General features: G+C 46.2%; 1 pseudogene; it reads right to left on the bottom strand.

Moving 5' to 3' along the window:
• Positions 1-5,437: 5,437 nt before the first annotated feature.
• On the bottom strand, positions 5,438-8,043 carry LOC123051676 (uncharacterized; annotated as a pseudogene).
• Positions 8,044-16,070: the final 8,027 nt, after the last annotated feature.

The raw sequence follows: 16,070 nt of genomic DNA, 5'->3' as shown, positions 1-16,070 counted from the left end.
TCGTCCAAACTGTCTCATGATCAAGATATGCAAGCTCAAAGCAGTGTTGTATCTGCACTCCAGACACAAGTCCATTCCCTAACAGAGACCCTTTGTGAAAAAGGGAGAAACATTGCTCAATGTCGTCAAGATATGCATGGTTTTGAAACCAGACTATCAGACATTTGCTATGTTGTTCAGGAGCCTAGGGGAAATGAAGGCGAGGGTTATGGTGCTCCATCGGACAATACAGCATGAAAACGTAACAGTCAGGTCAAATGAACTGAGCTTCTGAACTTCTGGTGGTGCATTTATCTGCTAGACTGTTAAGTTTTATGCCAACCTTCCTTTTGTTATATAGTTGTAATTTGTTTTGGTGCGATACAAAATTTATTCTTAACATGCAGCCACCGGCTGAAGAAAACAGCAAGCCATTTTTGTATAGTGTAGGGTGTTCCCTATATTTGCACTGGTGGCGATCTTTGATGCCGAGTGGATGTAATCTGTGCAATCGCCTTAATAGCCTAGCGTTAGTTTCGGCCTTATTTATTTCCTAGTCTTCTTTTTCCCTAGTTTGCTAGTGGCCGCAACTACCATGGGCCATATACGGGCTGTAGGATCCATGGGTCTCCTACGGGCCGTCGATAAATGGGCCTGTAATCGGTGGGCCTCGGGCCGTCGGATAAATGGGTCTACATGGGCCGTAATCGGGCGTAATTGGTATCGGCCCAGCACGGTAACAGGCCATTAACAGGCCGTAGGACAGCAAAGGCTTAATTCTGTCACAGGCATAATGGGTCGTTAATGGGCCAGAATATAGGACGGGCTGGAAATGGCGCAACGGGTTAACAGGCCAGAAACGGGCCGACTCTTGCCATGGGCCGAATTTGGCCCATTAGGGGAACAGGCCAGTAAAGGCCGACTCTTGCCATGGGCCGAATTTGGCCCATTAGGGGAACAGGCCAGTAACGGGCCGGAAGTAATCGAGGGCCGAAAAGGAGCCCAAGAACGTATGGGCCGTCAATAGGCCGAAAGCTAACACGGGCTGGAAACGGCCCATGTAAATCACGGGCCGTTAACGGGTATAAAGAAAATTATTGTTCATTATGGGCTAGAGTCACCGTGGGCCTGTAAAGGGCCGAAAGATACGAAGGCCTCATATGGGCCGAAAGACGTCGTGGGCCATACATGGGCCGAAAGTGAAATGGGCTGGTGTTATATTCGACGGCCCACATGACGTTGTTGGGCCGATTTCCTTTAGGGCCTAACGGGCCGTAAAATGGCCTATTTGCGAAGAGACCATTAACAGGCTTTTCATGGGCCAGCCCGTTAACTTTTGACCAAGTCAAACGGGCCGGCTTTGTAAGCTAAATGGGCCAGTGGTGGGTCGTGGCACGTGTCGACATATCATAGGCGCCTATCTGACCCACTGATGAGCTGACACGTGTTTCGTCCGGCCAATAAGAATTTTACACGTGGAAATTTCCCATTGGTCGGGGCTGTTAACGGGATATCGGATCCAAAACCCGACCCGATAGCTTAACGGCGTTCCGTTACGGTGGATGCCACGTGTCGGTCACCCTTGACGAAAGCACTTCTGTGACGCGCGATTTATCGTCATGGAAGTGGACACTTCCGTGATGATAATTTTGGTAATGTCATGGAACACTTCTACGACAGCACAGGTATGACTATCTTGATTCTGTCATAAAAACGTCATGGATGTACATGCATGACAAAAAACGCGACCTACTGTGACAAACACGTATCATCACGGAAGTGTATTTTTTTTGTAGTGTTACTTTTGCCGCTGTTTCCATTATTGGAGTTCTTCTCCTTTGTCCTGCCACGAACAGATAATCCCTTGGCTTGGGATGAACTCAAACCGTCATGAGGCACCATTAATTTCATCTTCTCCTTAGAGTTCAAAGCTTCATAAACTTCATTAAGTGTGAGAGTATCACGGCTGTATAATATGGTGTCTCTAAAATTGGTATAGGAACTTGGCAGTGAACAAAGTAGCATTAAAGCAGTATCTTCCTCTTCATACTTAACCTCCATTGCAGCTAGATTGGATATGATCTCTTTAAATTCTGAAATATGATTCAAAACATTACCTCCCTCGGGTAACATGTGCAGGAATAATTTTTGCTTCAGATGCATCTTGCTGGTGAGATCTTTAGTCATGCAAATCCCTTCCAGCTTTAACCATAGAGCGCCGGCAGTTTTCTCGCTCAAAACTTCCTGCAAAATATTATTATGCAAATGAAGTTGAATTTGTGACAAAGCCTTACAATCAATTCTTTTCTCCTCATCAGTCCAGTCCTGAATTCTATTCTTCCCAAAACTATCAAGTGCTTCATCATAGTCGGACTATGCCAACAACGCACGCATCTTGACTTGCCATAGGGTAAACCTTGTGTCACGATCCAGCAACGGAAAATCGTACTTCATGGAAGCCATGAGTAAATAAATCTGTGTACAAAAAGTAGTACAAGTCCAAAGAAATAATCCTCGTAGAATTAATTTGCACTGCAGATGAAAAAGTATTGAGTAAATAGCACCTGGTAAGCCTCTGGTAGACGTAGCAATTGGAGGTGAACTAGTAGAGATAAACTAGTACTACTAGCCTTCACGTCACGTAGTACTAGTGGAAGTAGCCTCGGAGCAGCACCTCGGGACTTGAACGGGCAGCAGGAACTACTCGGCGAACTCTGGACGACTATAGCGGGCGCGCAGCAGCTTTTGGAGCAGAATCAATCTGCGATGTCCTGTCGGTCTCGGCTAGAAATCGATCCGACGGATTGACGGACGCGTGCGGCGGCGCACGGACAGAACCCTAATTTCTCTCGTCTCAAATCTCGTATCTGTAACCTCAGCTCTGATACCACTTGTTAGATAATTACGAGAAATAAACGAGACAGAGAGACACGGATTTTTATGTGAAAACCCTTGCGGGAGAAAACCACGATCGCACGAAGGCGCAATCACTATGATGGAGGAATATTACAAGCACGAGACGGCAGACCGTCTTAGGTGCGACTACATGGGGTATATATGAGGGCAATACATGAGAGTCCTTGGAGGACAAGTAAACGAGTTGTACTCATACGCGTCGACGTCAACACAAAAGCTCACACCGGTTGTACTACGTCTAGTCCAACACGGTATAATTTGGATCACAACTTAACAAGAATTACAGGGCCATGCGCGAGGAGGTTAAAATATGTGCTGCCTGTGGGGAGGAAGTGGAGATTATGCTGTCCGAAGAGCATATTGAAGAACATAGGTATGGAATTATAGTGTACATATTTGTGTAAATGTCTTATGTTTTCTTACCCCAATACCCAACACTATGTAGAGTTGACCAAGCACGGGGAAATAAAGGTGACCCAACACTATGTGGAGTTGACGATAAACTGCTGCTGTGGTAGGGCTAGAATAATATGGTAAGGGCATTATCCATATCTTATAAGCATGCAAATAGTATAATCAGTATCTTCAGAGCTTGACTTTTGTTCAGTAACTCGTCGCATTCTCAGCAAACTGACATCAATCATAGCAGTTGGTGAAATTTCCTTCTAGTATAAACCTCAAAACCTGTAGCCATGGCCGTTTGGTAATGGAAAGACAGCCACGTGAGTAGTCAAATGGTCCTGCCAATTAGGTTGGAAAGATTTAGGTGAATAATTGAGGACAAGATAACAAATGGGATTGGAGGCGGGTGCAAGCCTGGTAGCATCCTAAAATCCAATGACCTTTTTTAGTTGGAAAATTATGATTTACACTAGATCCATCTCTTCACCCAATAGCTACATGTATTTAGTTTGCAATTCACTATAATGTATTAATGTTTCACACTTCCTAGTTCCAGTATGCAAAATAGGCTTACTTTGTATTCCTAGTTCTTTTCTTCAGTTTCTGCCCCTACTACATAAGCAGGAGCATCTTGCTCTTCCTCGGCCCCTTGCTGTCTCCAAAAAAGTTTATTCAGTTGGGTAGTTCCCCTCAAACTAATCCCAGCAGTAAATGAGAACTGTGGTAGTTGCATCTCAATTTTAGGATCTGGGGGCTCCTCATTTCTGCTTGGTAAACAGGACCCATTACTTCATAATTTTATATTGTAGTAAGCTAATGGTTGTCTATCTTTTATCTTGATATATGATGTTTGAGCATAGCTAAAACAAATATCAGTAAAATTTAAAATAAATCCTCTAAGTGTTAACCAAACCAGAGTATGGGGGTTGAGCTAAGAACCAGGAGAAGCGCCACACTCTTATCACAAATTTTTAAGGCGTTGTTATGATGATGCGGTGCTAGATTGGTAAAAGGATGTTGTGTCAATGATTAAACTAAAGAAGTAGCAACAAATTGCCACTTAGCTTTTACTAGAGAAGGCGTTCTGACATGCATAATAAATATGTAAAAACTTTTTATACACTATGCGTTAATGGACAGAACATGCTCGAACCGGTGTAGCTTGACTATGACTAACGATTGTTGGTAATTCATTATCATATAGGTTTATTAACTGGACAATGTTACTGATGCTCACAGGTGCATCGCGACGAGAGACAAACAAGACGAGGCCAGTCCTAGAAGAAGAAGAAAAAAATGCAACAAATGGAGTCATGGTGATTCGAACTGTTGTCCGTGTTCTTTTTTGCAGATATCGATATCTTAGCATGCTTCTGAAACAGATGATGTTTGCCACTTGTGAAATCGCACAAGTAGAGGGCGTAACATTGAAATAGCTAGATAGGTTTTTTTTTTTGCAGGTGAGCTAGATAGCTTTGAGAGAATGGTAGTTCATGTGGAGATTTAATTTACTTGGTTATGGTACACTTGGTGATGTTCCTTTTTACTCCCAACCGTCGTCCAATTGCGCAATGTATAGAGGATCAATGCTGCTGTTGCAGTGGCTATGTGCTCGATCCCTCAACTAAATAGAGTTGTAACTTGGAAATTCCGTGAAGTATGTACTTTGCCCCTTCTTTTTAACTGTTCTCTCCATCCATTCGTTTTATGTTTAGCTGAAAATAAACGTTCAGCTCAGCTCAACATACATGTAGATATTGATATTCGAACTAAAAAGAAGCTCCTCTCTTTTTTGTGGCTCTTTTCAAAAACAAGCTCTCAATTACCTTAGCAATTGGACATGAAGCTTGTGCAACTTGAGATTTGACCTGTCCATCTGAATGCACAGGCAGACAGAGCGAGATGCCTCACTCATTTTTGAGACAATAATTGTATCCAACATGAGCTGCTGGGCCAGGGCAAGGTGGTCAGGTTGGCGAAAGAGATAGCGGTGAACTGATGATAATACTCTCTCTACCTGCGGTATTACTCATTTCGATGCACCAACCCAAAAAGCAGCAAGCATAGACTGAACAAAACGAACAGCCATGGCCACTCTGGCATCACATCACACAGACCACTAACTACATGAGGGAGGATGTTCAGCAACATATAAAGGCAGGCATTCATTTGTACACATCTTCCGATATTATGTTTAACACCACCTCTTCCATCAAACACGAGGAAGGAAGTGCAAAAACACAAAAAATTCAGCAGGTAAAGGCACTCTGTTTCTGTTACCAAAATCAAAGTCGGAAGAAAAGATGCAACCTGCTGAAGCCGAATTTATCTCTCTCTGAGCTGGCTGCATCTTGTCCAACATGAGTAGCTTCTTCCTTTCAAAATATACTATGCAAGCTGGCATTTGGAGACTGGTCATACTTCTGATGACTCCACAAGTGGATGTGCCTAATAAAACAGAGGAATTAGGGTCCAGACAAGTGCCTCCTGTGCTGCTTTCAGCTGGGAATCTAATCTTTACTACCCCGCAAAAAAAAGGAATCTAATCTTTACTGAATTAAATGCTTAAGGATGGATGATATCTCCAATGATCACCTGATTATGTGTTGTACATATTCAGAGCACCGGCTGGATATACAGAACAAAACCCTGCTGCGTATATTCAGAAAACCACCATAGGTAAGAGGTGCGTGCCCTTTTAGATTGGGAGGTAACAACTATGTAACCAAAGTACTCAGCAGCATCCCTCAGAGATCCAGCGGAAAGGCAGATGAGGGTTAAAATGATATCATTCATATACCAACCTGCAGTAAGAAGCTACACCTTCCCATGATAAATTTGGTGACTCCAACCACTGGATACTGCATAGGTTCCTATTTTACACAAGGTCTGCACACCTGATGTCATGATCCTGATCACCTCGGCTTGCTAGTAAGATTAGGAACGGAGATTAATGTCCCCGTTCCAAAGACCATGACAAGGACAAATGGGTATAACGCTCTATGGTGCCCTCTTCAGAAACACAAAAAGCCCATGGGTTTGTAATAGTGTCGTGATCTTGCACTTTGGCGTCACAGGAGATCATGAAAGCCGACCTGTGGTTTCATCATGCCTTAGACTATTTATCTTGGTGGTGAATCTGCCATGTGAACAATGTGAAAGTAAAAGCAAGGGGATAGGAATGCACATCGCCCGGAGCAAACATGTGTTAAGGAGCATTTGCAATGACCATCCTATGCATAGGATGTGGAAAAATCAACATAACGGCATCTTAGACTTGAGTGTACTGAAAGTGATGAAAAATGTGATGGATAAGCGGCGGTATGTAGGGAATAGTTAAGATAAATAATTCCTTTTTCAGCATCTAGTAGTGTACTCTTACATCTAGCTTGGAGGGAAGATCCATGTTGACCAACGGGAATCGACGCTTCTTTCTACTGGCCGGCTTTGAGTTTTGGATTTTATGTTGAACACCTCACCTGTATCAATAAAATAAATAGCATCCTCCTCTCTCTCTCCAAAAGCAGAAACAGACTTGCTGAAGCATTTGCTGATGAAAAGTGCTTGGTCACCTAAGCCACCTGACACTGGCAATCATGTGCGTGCGCTGAAATCTGCCTCAAAAACCTCCAACTTACGTGTGTTGGTCTTCATCTAAGTCGCTCTCCACAATGGAATCAGCATCGCCCGATCTGATGTGGTGCTTGATATTGGTGACTGTGGGTAAGCCATCAGCATTAAAGCTTATATTCAAGGAGAAGAGGTCCTCTGCCTGGGTGATCCCGTAGAGCCTGTTTCCTAGGAGCACGATGTCAATAATGTTGATGAAGGGGGTTGCTTGTGGCCTCGGTAACCACGCGCCCTTTCCCGGTCGGATTAAGATGATCGGATAGTTCCAATTGTTGGTCATGATAACGACTAGCTGGTCATCAGGGGTCAATCGGATGAGCACCTTGCGGATCTGAAATAACTCGGAACTATTACCGACGATGGCATCCAGCTCGGGGAGAGCCACAACTTCCTTAGAGAAAGGATTGTGCAAGAAGTACATATGAATTTTGTTCTTATCATCAGCGTAGTCGAGGGCGAGCCAGCTGTCGGTGGAGCCAACGCATCGCAATCTGTCGGGGAAGGAGCTGTTGATGTTGGAGCGCTTGAACGGGGTGTACTCCTGCATGCCAGTGGCGAACCTGGGAGGAGAACCATCCGTACATACATTAGATCAAGAAGAGAAAGAAATTTTTATATATGTGATGAGGATGTATAACTATGGAGATACAACAAGATTCTACCCGTGTCCTGTGCACTCTCTGATGTAAGTGTAGATGCCGTCGTGGTTGTAGAAGCCGCCGGGCAGCACGATCCAAGGCCGCTGCGGCAGACGTGAGGGGACGGACGGACGGCGGCACGCGGAGTCGATCCACTTCCAAGGCCGCTGCCGCGGAGGGGGGCAGGAAACCGCTTGCCAGGAACGCAGGACCGTCTGCATCCACGGCACTTGCGGCGGAGGCGGAGCCGAGGCGCGCCAGGATCGACACACCGCCTGGAATCGAGCGCGGTCTGCCAGGTTAGGGAGGCCGGCCATCACCAGATTTAGGATCTCGTCTGGGAGTTCCGACCACGGCGAAGAAGGCGACAAGCAACGGAGCGCCAGCTGGAAGAGCACACCGCGTCGAGGACGGCGACGAGGAGGCCTAGGAGGTCGTCGGACCACGGCGGCGGCGACGCCATTGACGTTGGATGAATAGTTTGTTTGTTTTTTTAGGAAAGAAAATATCTAGATTTTGTACCTAGTTAAAGCGTCTCTAGCAAACCTTGCTTAACGCCGTTTACAGTTCGCACGGGGGCGGTTACGCAGGCTTAAAATCACCGCGGCAGAACAGAACCTGTATCCAAACCCGTAAAAATTTAAAAACTTGTTTCGGGCAAGAAATTGAAGCAAAAGCTCGCCGAAGCTCGCTCGCATAGATAGTTCTTCTTCATATAAGTTCGTACACATCATGCATATATTACATATAATTTCGCGGGAGCTAATAAGTCGGGCCTACGCTACCGTAGCAGTACACCAAATTGAGCTCACCGGAGCTCGTGCGGTAGGTGACCAGCGGCGGCGCTCAATCGGAGTCGGAGGAGTCGAGGTCGATGTAGAACTTCGCCTGCTCCGCCTTCATCAGTTGCAGGCCAGCCTCCTTGGACGCGTGCCCCTGCGGCGCGGCGACGCCCGTCTGGAGGAAAAGACGCTCGTACTCGAGCTCGTGGCGGATGCGCTCTTCGTCTCCTACTGCTCCCTCGCCGACCGCTCGAGGACGAGGCGCTCGAGGAGCTCCTCCTGCCCCGGGAGGAGGTAATCCTCGGGCCCTATCACGCCTCGGCGCGGCGGCATATCGGGCTCTATGGTGCGCGGCGCGAGCTCCTCCTCCGGCTCCCTCTTCACCGGAAAGAGCCGCGAGCTCCATGCGCCCACGGATGAGCTCCCCGCGGACCAAGAGCAGGAGAAGGCGTGGCGGCGGCAGGCGAGCTCGCGATCGAACTCGTCCAGCTCGCGGCAGTCGAACGCCGACGGCGGCCGGCTACCGCTGTTGAGCTACCGACGCGCTCCCCGCTTGCGCGCGGTGTCAGATCTGGCGCGTCGGCGGCGCTCCGCCTCATCCCCGGAGCTACCATTGCCGTCCATGGCTTTCGCAGGCTCGCCGGCGGCGAGAAATCGAGCGGGGCGGTGGGTAACTGAGGGGGGGGGGATACGCAGCAGCGGGCGGCTGCGGGGCGATAGGGTATCGACCCGAATCTGCCTCGCGAACACGTAGTTATACGGCTTCGGGGGTAATGTTTGCGGGCCGCGGTAAAAATATTTACGGGCCGGACGAGTATACGGGCTCTGTTCTGGCCAGAAATTTGGGCCGAACCCGTATACTCGCCGGAATTATGCGGGTTGGCGCGTTATGCGGGGTCTGCCAGAGATGCTCTTAGAGACGGGAAAACAGCGGGTACACCTAGGAGAAGATGCCTCACCAATTACAGGAAAAGCCCCTGAAAAAATACAAAATTACAAACAATTCCACTCCCAATTGCTCACGTTTCACAGTGAAATAAAATTAGCTCCACGAGCGTTAGGTGAGAGAGGCCGATCGATGCGCTCCTCCCCAAAAAAATAATCCACACGCTTGCTGCGACCTGCGAGAGAGGAGGGGGAAGGAAATCGGTCAGTTCATGTTCAATCCTTGGAGATAACACAGATGAACATGAACAGAACCCTCTGGTTAATTTAATTGGGTCATGAGCTAATTATTCTGATCCTTTCACACTTCGAAATTCGAATGTCAATTTTAGCAAGCAGTTTTTGTGTAAGATCATCTATGTGTTTCAGTTTATGGCGTATATCAAGTATAGTTCGCATGGCATATGATGCGGCTAGATGCAATGACCTCCCGTGGAGCCTGCACCGTCTCTGCGTCGATACTTTCCTCAGAATTTTGTGATGGCAAACTGACCGAAGTTCATTAAATTAACACTTCCATTTTCTTGCCTGCTGTTACGTGCAAATGTCATGGAAATTTAAGAACATGACCTCTCTATGATACTGTTCATTATACTTTTTGTTGCTGGTAGTAGGTACGCAAAGCTTCAGAGTAAAATTTCCCCGTCTCTTACAAACTCTATTTTTGCATATCCATGGAACAGAGAACCATTTTTATTGCCTCTTGTTCGTGTTGAGAACATATATTATAACAATATGACACTGCCATTTCTCTCTCTTTTGTCCTGTTGGTAGGAATAATGGACTTGCACTGAATGCATGTTTCCTTTTTTCTCTCGTATGAACAGATAGAACAAAGTTTTTTTTCAAACTATCATGTTTTTATAGCGAATTCGGAAACTGTATGACTCAACGCATAAAAATCAAAACTATGACCCCGTCGGCCATCCATTGGCCGAAGAGAGCCTTTTCGGCCTGCACTAGGCCGAAGTAGTGTCACTACTTTGGTCTACATTTGACCAAAGAGAGGCGGGCATGGCCAAAATGCTGTCTTGGGCCTCCACTAGGCTGAATAGTACTCTTTGGTCAACCGTAGGCCGAAGGGTCCTCCGGGGCCCACCTCTTCACGTTAACTGTAGGCCGAAGTTGCATGGCACATCTCCTCGGCTTTTGTTAGGCCGAAGTGTAATTTTTCTTTTTGCAATTTGACCTATGAATCATGTACAACCATCCCCGTCTTAGACAATGAAAGAATAAACTTTCCCGCCAACCCTTTCCATCCATATGTTCCCGCCAATCCTTTTCCGTCGTTCTTTCCCGCCAGTATTTCCCGCCAACCCTTTCCATCCATCTTCTCTTCTCAACCTATAAACCCCCCTCCACACTAAGATGGGTAAGCAGTCCAGTGTAGTCTAGTCAAGATGTCTGGTTATCCTTTTGACCGTAGCTTTCACCCTAGGATGAGCCAATGTCTTCTGAGGTTAGCCAGCGATTTCAAGATAGACAATAGGATAGTTCCATGGGACGAACTCATCAGTAGTGACACCATACTGAATGAGTCACGCATTAAGTGGGTGTGGGTGGCCTGCAAGGACCTATGAGGGGATACAGAAAGAACTTCTTGGGTTGCATGGAAGGTGGAAGAAGCAACAGCTTAAGAGTGCAACTTACCTAAAGATTGCAGCAGAGCATACTTATTTATGGACTGCCGACAGCGAAGACGAAGACGATATCTTCATGCTGAGCACCAAGGGCAAGACTACCGCATCGTCGAAGGGCTAGAGTACCGCATCGTCGAAGGACAAGAGTGCTGCATCAAATGGAGGATGACGATGATGCCTTCATGTAGTATGTAAGCTGTATTTTATAAGTTCAGCCCTACCATTTAATTTAGATGTACTTGTATCTTAATTATTGGTGGCAGTCTCTTTGGAAATGTGACTGGAATAACAGTGTGAATTAATAGTAATATATCACTCGCGTACATAAAACGATATATGTCTCCTGGTCAGATGGAAGCATGTGCGATAGTAACACATACATGAAGCATGTCTCATACATAGATAATGATTCATGCATGAGAATAGTCCAAAACTAACATAGATAATGACTCATACATACATAACCATATCACTGCTGGGGATGACGACGAATCTGGGTCTTCCTCGGGCGAGGACCGGAAGGCAATAAGCGCTGAGGCGTGGGCGAGACTCACGGTAACCACGACCATAGATAACCTCGTCTGTCACTGTTTGTGTCTCTTGCGTCCGTGGTGGTGGTGGAGTGTGAAACACTGTTTGAGAGAAGTCATAAGTGTTTGCAGCTTGGTCATCGTCATTGTCGTAGCCCTCTAATCCACATCCAGCACCACTAAGTATTGGTGACCGCACTGAATGTATGAACTGTTGCGACTGGTTGCCGCCTGCAGTATAGTAGAACATGCTAAGAATAGAACGAACATCCATAGGCAGAAAATATTTCTTCGGACATGCCACGTCCCAATTGCCATTGTGATCAAGAAGCTCGGACATCCATTTGTAGCGACATCTACCTCGCTTGGATAATATAGAGCCCGTGGTGCCATGAACAATCCAACGGTCATGCCAGATCCATACCTTTTGTTGGAAATATGCCCTAGAGGCAATAATAAAATGGTTATTATTGTATTTCCTTGTTCATGACAATTGTCTATTGTTCATGCTATAATTGTATTAACTGGAAATCGTAATACATGTGTGAATACATAGACCACAACATGTCCCTAGTAAGCCTCTAGTTGACTAGCTCGTTGATCAATAGATGGTTATGGTTTCCTGACCATGGACATTGGATGTCATTGATAACGGGATCACATCATTAGGAGAATGATGTGATGGACAAGACCCAATCCTAAGCATAGCACAAGATCGTGTAGTTCGTTTGCTAAGAGCTTTTCTAATGTCAAGTATCATTTCCTTAGACCATGAGATTGTGCAACTCCCGGATACCGTAGGAATGCTTTGGGTGTACCAAACGTCACAACGTAAATGGGTGGCTATAAAGGTGCACTACAGGTATCTCCGAAAGTGTCTGTTGGGTTGACACGAATCGAGACTGGGATTTGTCACTCCGTATGACGGAGAGGTATCTCTGGGCCCACTCGGTAATGCATCATCATAATGAGCTCAATGTGACTAAGGAGTTAGCCACGGGATCATGCGTTACGGAACGAGTAAAGAGACTTGCCGGTAACGAGATTGAACGAGGTATTGGGATACCGACGATCGAATCTCGGGCAAGTAACATACCGATGGACAAAGGGAATTGTATACGGGATTGATTGAATCCCCGACATTGTGGTTCATCCGATGAGATCATCGTGGAACATGTGGGAGCCAACATGGGTATCTAGATCCCGCTGTTGGTTATTGGCCGGAAAACGTCTGGTCATGTCTGCATGGTTCCCGAACCCGTAGGGTCTACACACTTAAGGTTCGGTGACGCTAGAGTTGTTATGGGAAATAGTATGTGGTTACCGAAGGTTGTTCGGAGTCCCGGATGAGATCCCGGACGTCATGAGGAGTTCCGGAATGATCCGGAGGTAAAGATTTATATATGGGAAGTCATCATACGGTCACCGGAAGTGTTCGGGGGTATGCCGGTATTGTACCGGGGCCACCGAAGGGGTTCCGGGGGTCCACCGGGAGGGTCCACCTGCCCCGGAGGGCCTTATGGGCTGTAGGTGGAAGGGAACCAGCCCCTAAGTGGGCTGGGCGCCAACCTTCCCCTAGGGCCCATGCGCCCAGGGTTGGAGGAAACCCTGGAGGGGGCGCCCCCCTTGACTTGGGGGGCAAGCCACCCTCCCTAGCGGCCGCCCCTCCCACCAGATGGGATCTAAGGGGCCGGGCCCCGCTCTCCCTTTCCCCTATATATAGTGGAGGGGTGGGAGGGCAGCCGCACCCCTGGCCTGGCGCAGCCCTCTCCTCCTCCAACTCCTCCTCTTCCTCTGTAGTGCTTAGCGAAGCTCTGCCGGAGAACCACGAGCTCCATTGCCACCACGCCGTCGTGCTGCTGGAGTTCTCCCTCAACTTCTCCTCTCCCTTGCTGGATCAAGAAGGAGGATACGTCCTCGGGCTGTACGTGTGTTGAACGCGGAGGCGCCGTCCGTTCGGCGCTAGATCGGATCTTCCGCGATTTGAATCGCTGCGAGTACGACTCCATCAACCGCGTTCTTGTAACGCTTCCGCTTAGCGATCTTCAAGGGTATGAAGATGCACTCCCTCTCTCTCGTTGCTAGCATCTCCTAGATTGATCTTGGTGACACGTAGGAAAATTTTGAATTATTGCTACGTTACCCAGCAGTGGCATCATGAGCTAGGTCTATGCGTAGATTCTATGCACGAGTAGAACACAAAGTAGTTGTGGGCGATGATTTGTTCAATTTGCTTACTGTTACTAGTCTTATCTTGATTCGGCGGCATTGTGGGATGAAGCGGCCCGGACCGACCTTACACGTACACTTACGTGAGACAGGTTCCACCGACTGACATGCACTTGATGCATAAGGTGGCTAGCGGGTGTCTGTCTCTCCCACTTTAGTCGGATCGGATTCGATGAAGAGGGTCCTTATGAAGGGTTAATAGCAATTGGCATATCACCGTTGTGGCTTTTGTGTAGGTAAGAAACGTTCTTGCTAGAAACCCATAGCAGCCACGTAAAACATGCAACAACAATTAGAGGACGTCTAACTTGTTTTTGCAGGGTATGCTATGTGATGTGATATGGCCAAAAGGATGTGATGAATTATATATGTCATGTATGAGATTGATCATGTTCTTGTAATAGGAATCACGACTTGCATGTCGATGAGTATGACAAACGGCAGGAGCCATAGGAGTTGTCTTAATCTATTGTATGACCTGCGTGTCAATGAAAAACGCCATGTAATTACTTTACTTTATTGCTAACCGTTAGCCATAGTAGTAGAAGTAATAGTTGGCGAGACAACTTCATGAAGACACGATGATGGAGATCATGGTGTCATGCCGGTGACGAAGGTGATCATGCCGCGCCTCTAAGATGGAGATCAAAGGCGCAAGATGATATTGGCCATATCATGTCACTTTATGATTTGCATGTGATGTTTGTCATGTTTACATCTTATTTTCTTAGAACGACGGTAGCATAAATAAGATGATCCCTCACTAAAATTTCAAGAGACGTGTTCCCCCTAACTGTGCACCGTTGCGAAGGTTCGTTGTTTCGAAGCACCACATGATGATCGCGTGTGATAGATTCTAACGTTCGCATACAACGGGTGTAAGCCAGATTTACACATGCGAAACACTTAGGTTGACTTGACGAGCCTAGCATGTACAGACATGGCTTCGGAACACAAGAGACCGAAAGGTCGAACATGAGTCGTATAGTAGATACGATCAACATGGAGATGTTCACCGATGATGACTAGTCCGTCTCACGTGATGATCGGACACGGCCTAGTTGACTCGGATCATGTATCACTTAGATGACTAAAGGGATGTCTATCTGAGTGGGAGTTCATTAAATAATTTGATTAGATGAACTTAATTATCATGAACATAGTCAAAAGGTCTTTGGAAATTATGTCGTAGCTTACGCTTTAGTTCTACTAAGATATGTTCCTAGAGAAAAATTAGTTGAAATTTGATAGTAGCAATTATGCGGACTGGGTCCGTAAACTGAGGATTGTCCTCATTGCTGCACAGAAGGCTTATGTCCTTAATGCGCCGCTCGGTGTGCTGAACCTCGAGCGTGGTTTGTGGATGTTGCGAACATCTGACATACACGTTTTGATGACTACGTGATAGTTCAGTGCGTAATGCTAACGATTTAGAATTGAGGCACCGAAGACGTTTTTGAAACGTCGCGGAACATATGAGATGTTTCAAGGGCTGAAATTGGGATTTCAGGCTCGTGCCCACGTCAAGAGGTGTGAGACCTCCGACAAGTTTCTTAAGCCTGCAAACTAAGGGAGAAAAGCTCAATCGTTGAGCATGTGCTCAGATTGTCTAAGTACTACAATCGCTTGAATCGAGTGGGAGTTAATCTTCCAGATGAGATAGTGATGGTTCTCCATAGTCATTGCCACCAAGCTATTAGAGCTTCGTGATGAACTATAACATATCAGGGATAGACATGATGATCCTTGAGCAACTCGTGATGTTTGACACCGCGAAAATAGAAATCAAGTAGGAGCATCAATTGTTGATGGTTAGTAAAACCACTAGTTTCAAGAAGGGCACGGGCAACAAGGGATACTTCATGAAATGGCAAATCAGTTGCAGCTCTAGTGAAGAAAGCCAAGGTTGAACCCAAACCCGAGATTAAGTGCTTCTGAGATGAGGGGAACGGTCACTAAAGCAGAACTACCCTAGATACTTCGTAGATGAGAAGGCTGGTAAGGTCGACAGAAGTATATTGGATATACATTATATTAATGTGTACTTTACTAGTACTCCTAATAGCACCAGGGTATTAGATACTGGTTCGGTTGCTAAGTGTTAGTAACTCGAAATAAAAGTTGCGGAATAAACGGAGACTAGCTAAAAGTGAGATGACGATATGTGTTGGAAGTGTTTCCAAGGTTGATGTGATCAAGCATCGCATGCTCCCTCTACCATCGAGATTGGTGTTAAACCTAAATAATTGTTATTTGGTGTTTACGTTGAGCATAGACATGATTGGATTATGTTGTTCATTTAAGAAGAATAATGGTTACTCTTTTTATTTGAATAATACCTTCAATGGTCTTGCACCTAAAATAAATGGTTTATTGAAT

Source organism: Triticum aestivum, chromosome 2D (assembly GCF_018294505.1).
Source record: "Triticum aestivum cultivar Chinese Spring chromosome 2D, IWGSC CS RefSeq v2.1, whole genome shotgun sequence".
In the NCBI taxonomy this organism is placed as follows: domain Eukaryota; kingdom Viridiplantae; phylum Streptophyta; class Magnoliopsida; order Poales; family Poaceae; genus Triticum; species Triticum aestivum.
This window is presented reverse-complemented; position numbering and strand designations above follow the sequence as displayed.